A 6,402-nucleotide genomic window follows, 5' to 3' on the forward strand; every position below is an offset into this window, starting at 1 on the left:
AGCAAATATCACCTCTTACTAGCCCTGGCCCCATCCATTTTCTGCCCCCTGAGTCCCAGCTAATCGGCTCGGTCTTCTTTTGTTGCCCTGCACAGGAGAATGGACCTGGAAAGCAGGTTAGTGGGGTGGGCAGGTTAGTGGGTGGGGAGGGGTGGGGCAGTAACTTTCCCCTGTCATGCCCACCAAACCATGGCCATCAAGCCACGCCCACAGAACCGGTAGTAAAAAAAAATTGAATCCCACCACTTCTGGAATCCCTGTGATTTGTTGAATTTGGCCTATTCAAAGGGCTGGCAGTGTGGCTCTTGGACTAGAAAAAGACAAATAGCCTGGAATTGGGCATTGGTGAATCCTCTTGTGAAAGATAGCAGTCCCTGGAAATTCTTAATATAGCCTTTCTAAGAATTAAGAGAAGATTGTTCCCAGGCTGGAATATAGGGATAAAAGAAAATCTGCTTCCTAAGCAGGAAATGACAATATTTATTATGATTTATGATTAAATATTATCATAGGAATGCATATTCTAGGAATTTAAATTTTTAACATTGTAGGAATCATAAATATAATACATAAAGGCACAAACCCTTTTGGGGTCATTTATAATTTATAAAAGGAAGAAGAGTCCTGAGGGCAAAATGTTTAAGAAGTACAGCCTCTTCTTTACAAAAAAAATAAAAAAAAAAACCTTTGAAAATGTCCATTGAAGGATATTTTCACTCAGTTTTTAAATTATTTCAGTGAAGGAGAAATATTGTGTGAAAATATGACATTAAGATAGATGTGAGAATTCAGTAGTTGCTACTGAAATTCCTGATCTCACTCCTGTTGAACAATGATACTGTCATAAAGATTAGCATGTGGCAGGGACAGCAGGAAATGCAGCAAACTGGATTCTTGCCAAAAGGACTACATGTATTATATGATAACGTCGCCGCACGACACCTTTGCATATTTTCACTCTGGGATCTGAGTTGAATACTAAGTTGCAGTGTTTGTGAAGTGATATAATTGTCACCCCTTCCCCTCTGCAGACACCTGTGGCTCAGTCATCTTCCAAGAACAAAGGTTTGGGAGGAGGAATAATTCATTACATTTTGATTACATTGTGATGATATTACACCTCTTTTGTACTTGTATCAGGATGTGACACAGAAATATGTAAGGGGTGGAATTGTATTGTGATGTATGAATGTTTTATCATTTTGCTGTGGTTGCCCACAGTTCTTTGGTCAGGGAAGACTTTGAGCCAAAAGCTGCAGAGACAAGGCGGAAAAAAAAATGGGATGGAGCGCTATACAGCAGGGGTGTCACAGTGGCATCACATGATGTATCGGGACTTTTTTCCCCTTCGCTAAACCAGGCGTGGGCATGGCCAGTGCATGACACATCTGGACTGTAGGCCGCAAGTTTGAAAGCCCTGCTATACAGTAGACATCAGTGGCTCCAGAGTATTCTTTTTTCCTTGAGAAGATATTGAGAAGATATTAGCTAGGGTTTTTAAATTTTAATTAAGCCTATTATAAGACAATTTTGATGGTTAGGAAACATAGTTGAAACAAGCAAAATTGTCACACATTTATTTGAAAAAACTCTATTGTGGAAATAGGAAATATGAACTCAGCTCTAGAAAACTGAGCTGACTGAAGGCCTCAGCATATTGATGCTTGGAAGGAACAATTGCATGGGCCATTTTAAATACACAAATAGGGTTAATTTCTCAAATGTACTGATATGGTCCTTTTGTGACAGCTGAACATATCTATTCAGAAAAAAAAAGTAGAGCTTTAAAAACAAAAATAGAGATTTTAAACTTCTTATTACACATGCCCAGATTAGGGTGAAATAACCATTCTTGAAACCACAATAGAATATACATATATATTTCCATTCATAAAAATATATTAATATATTAAATAATAATAGTAATCAATATATTAAAATTGAATATATATATATGTGTGTGTGTGTGTGGATATTATTATTATTTAATATATAAATATGCTTATATATATGTTTATATTATATTAATAAAGCATATATATATATAAAAAAATATATATTCTTAAGTTTTCGCAGGTATTTACATGTATGGCATTCAGCTTTGTTCGGATATTTTCCCACGTCATTGTAGTTGTGCTTTTAAAGTTGTAGCAACGTTTCGGCAGAATCTCATCTGCCATCATCAGGCATGTATATATGTATATGAATCTAAAAGGAGGGATAGAGGCATTAAATGCATGTAGAAGAGCATAAAGATCAGTATGTGGAAGACTATATCAAATTAAATACCATTCTAGTTTGACAAAGGAGATCTTCATTATGTCTAGTTTATGGCAGAGCCATCATCTGATGAATTTTAATTGCTACTGCTCAGAACCTGGCAACCCTATTTTGTAGCAGGGTTGGTCTCTGAAAGGAGCAAGGAAGTGTAGAATTGTCATTGGTCTCTAGGTTTTTGTGCAGTACTGGTGAGCTGAAGCTAGTACCAATGTCTCTGTAATGCAGGCACTAGAGAAATAGAAGCTCTGTTATTTCAGTGTCCAGAGGCACAGGGGCATTTTTTCTCCAGGTAAGGAACCTTCCTGTATCGGCCTTCAAGACATTGTGCCAGAATAAAGGGCCTCCAGTATTTATATATGCCATAGGGCCATGATGGTGAATCTATGCCACACGTGCTAGAAGTGGCATGCAGAGTCATCTCTTTGGGCATGTAAGCCATCTCCTGTTGCTCTTCTCGGTTCCACGACCAGCTGTCTTCGCACATGTGGGAGCGCCAGAAACCAGAAGAGCAGCTACCCGGCGCGTGCACGTGTGTGCGCGCATGCTCCCATTTCAGCTCTCAGTGCCGAAAAGGTTCACCTGATACATAGGGGAAGCAAAATACCTGTTGGATTAACCAGCACTTCGTGTCTGCTGCACACAATATAATGAGCATTTTGGCCTGATCATATCCCATGCTGAGTGGAAAAATGAAATTTTAGTTTCCAATGCCTATTCCGTGTGGACTGAAAATCATTACTCATCATCAAATACACATAGAGGAAATAATTCTTCTTGAATTCACAAAAGAATATATTTATAGAAAAATATAACAGATAAAAGCTGTTTTTATTTGAGATTATGAATTTTACTATTTTAGCATTTTTCAGTTATTAAATACAGAGGTAAGCAGAAGTAGATAATGATTCCCAATTTGTCTATTTCCAAAGGTTTCTGTCCACCTTTCAGCTTTGGAGACTTTTATGTAGAATGCTTGATTAAAGCAACACGCCCCCCCCCCCCACTCCCCAAAGTCCTCCAGAGGTTTCAGTGAGATGGACTAGGCCTTCTAACTGGGAAACGAGGGAATATGTAGAAACCACAAATGGATGAGAAAGGCTGGATTAGATTTAATTTGGACCAGTTCTAAAAAGCACTAAACTTATTTAAGCAAGAGTAATCATTTACAATGGATTAGTTAAAATATTTATCTCTTAACATCAGGTGTTTGTTTATAAAAGTTAAATGTATGAGACTGTAGTAGTTGTATGGTAGTTCTTAAAGAACAAAATATATTTATGCAACTACGAGGTCAATTCCTTTCCATTTCACTTCATCAGCAGAAAGTACATCAATATGAAAGACATCTGCTAACCGAAATATGCTGTCATACTGCATATTTTAGAAAATGAACAAGCTAAAGCATTATTTCCTTGAGACATTAAATATTTATGAAACATTACCTGCTGTTTAAGATGCAACTTTGAGAAATGTTTCATATGCTTACAGCTTTTTTTTTACAACCATAATTTGCCAGAACTACGTGAAACACTTAGAATTAGGGAGCTTAAGCTCTGCTTAAGTTCAAACGGCCATTCTTTCTTGGTAAACCTGACTGAACTGTCAGTCAGAGTGCAATTTTCATTTTAAGCATTGTTCCAACTGCAAGAAAAATCTTGCAAGTATATTTAAGTTTCTGGACAAATATATCAACAAATCAGAGGAACACTCATGGGATCACCACTTTCAGGACTCATAGCAGAAAGTCTAATGCAATGTCTCGAAACTATACCTCTCCCACACATACAACCCAAAATATGGATCTGGTATGAAGATGACATCTGTCATAATAAAAAAAGAAACAGGAGAAGACCAACAACATCTTCAAAGGAATAAAAATCACAAGGAAAGAATAAAACAACAATACACTACCCTTTCTGGATATCTGCATCAGCAGAGGCAATGATGGCAAATTAGAAACGTATGTTTATCATAAAACCATCCACACTGACCAAGTGCTCCATTACCAAGGTAACAACCCAAGAGAATATGTGAAAGAACACTATGTAGACAAATACAAAAACATTGCAGCAGTTCTGAAATCAGGAAAAGGAAATATATCATCTATACAACATCTTCCAGCAAAATGGTCTGAGAATTATACATTGATTATACATTGATTTCTGCTTTGTTCAGATTTGTGAATTCAGATACAGATAATCGATCTTTGAAACATGCTATTTCAGCAACTGGACCAATCTTCAGAAACTTCTTAGTATAGGGAACAACTGAGAATGTCACTGAATAATGCTTTATGAATTCAAGATCAAACTTAAGATCAAACAAACTTACATTTATTTGTTTAGGGATTTGCAGGCTGCCTCAATCTATTACTATTACAACTGCTGGCAGGTTACAGAATAACTATAATTTAAGAAAGCAAAGTAAAAACAAACAATTTAAAAACTCTAAGGGCATATTCACAGCCTGGTTGTCATTCATTAAATCCTTCTCAAGGTCTCTGAAGCAATTTCTTGATGGCCTAGACTTGTCTCACTATAGCTGCTGAGAAGAACTCCAGATGACCAAGCAGCACAATGGGAATACAAAAATCAGCATCTAGTAACTGTTTTCTTGTCTTTCTCTTTTTCGAACCAGAGAATTGTAAAATTGGGAGTGATTTCAAAAATTATCTAGTCCGGCCCCTTGCTAGAGCAGGAACCAATGAGTATCTCTGAGAAATTACCATCTAGCTATTATTTAAAGATCTCTCTATAGTGAAAGACAACTTGCTATATTAGGGGTGTCAAACTTGCATTGTCATGGCATCATCACATGATGTATCACTTCTCCCCTCTTTTGCTAAACTGGACATGGGCGTGACCAGCACATGATGCATCTGGCTTGTGGGCCACGAGTTTGACAGCCATGCCCTATATAATGTGTGATAGTCTATTCTATTAGCCATCAACTTGTACAAGTGGTCCTTGATTTATCACCACAACTGAGCCCAAAATTTCTACTGCTAAGCAAGACAGTTGTTAAGTGAGTTTTGTCCCATTTTCTTACACTGCAATTGTTAGTAATACAGCTGTTTAGTGAATCTGGCTTCCCCATTGACTTTGCTTGTCAGAAGTTCGCAAAAGGTGATTACATGACTTCAGGATACTGCAACCATTATAGATATATGCCAGTTGCCAAGCATGTGAATTTTGATCATGTGACCCTCAGGATACTGCAATGGTTGTATGCAAAATGGTCATAAGTCACTTTTAAGCCATTATAATTTCAAACTCTCACTAAACTAATGGTTCTAAGTCAAGGACTACTTTTATAATCAGGAAATACTTCTTGATGTCTAACATGAACTTTCTTCCTTGTAATATTAACATGCTAGCTCTGTTCTTTTTTGAAGCAATAGGTAATAAGTTCAATCACTTCTATATGACAACCCTTCAGGTATCTTAAGATGCCTATTATCTCCCCTCAATCTTTTCCGTAGGCTAAACATGCTCAAATCTTTTAATAATTTCTCATAGTAGTTGGTTTACAAACATTTTTACCCTCTTGGTACCTTCTTGTTCCAATTTGTCCCCTTTTTTAACCTGTTGTTTCTTACTGGATCCAAACTCTGTGCTTTTGTTAATGCACTTGAAGATAAATTTGATATTTTTAACAGTTGCACATTGCAAGCTCTTGTTTAATTTGTAGTACAACAAGGATACCCAGAACTATGCTTGCATTTTTTTCATCCCAGGTCCAGAATTTTATATTTCTTTCTTTAAAATTGTATACTGTTAATGTCTGGTCACTGCTAAACTATATCTAGTGGAACTGTCTCATTTTTATCTAAAGTCATCTAGCTTTGTGTCATCTGCAAACTTTATAACTGTCACTCCAACTCCTTCATCCAAGTTCCTGATAACTCCACTTGATATTTTCCTCCAAGCTGAGATGGAGCCCTTAAGGAGCCCTCTTGAGGTATGATCATTCAGCCAACCTAAGAAATCTAAGAAAAGTAGCATCTTATTGGTGTGTTACCATTTTATGAAGGAAACATAACCAGAAATTCTATGTCCACTAAGTCTACAGCCTTCTGTGACATATAAAGCTTTCCCCCCAATGCACTTATTTTCAAGGAGA

The sequence above is a fragment of the Pseudonaja textilis genome, chromosome 3, assembly GCF_049901715.1.
Source record: "Pseudonaja textilis isolate UNSWEBS1 chromosome 3, rPseTex1.2, whole genome shotgun sequence".
Lineage (NCBI taxonomy): Eukaryota > Metazoa > Chordata > Lepidosauria > Squamata > Elapidae > Pseudonaja > Pseudonaja textilis.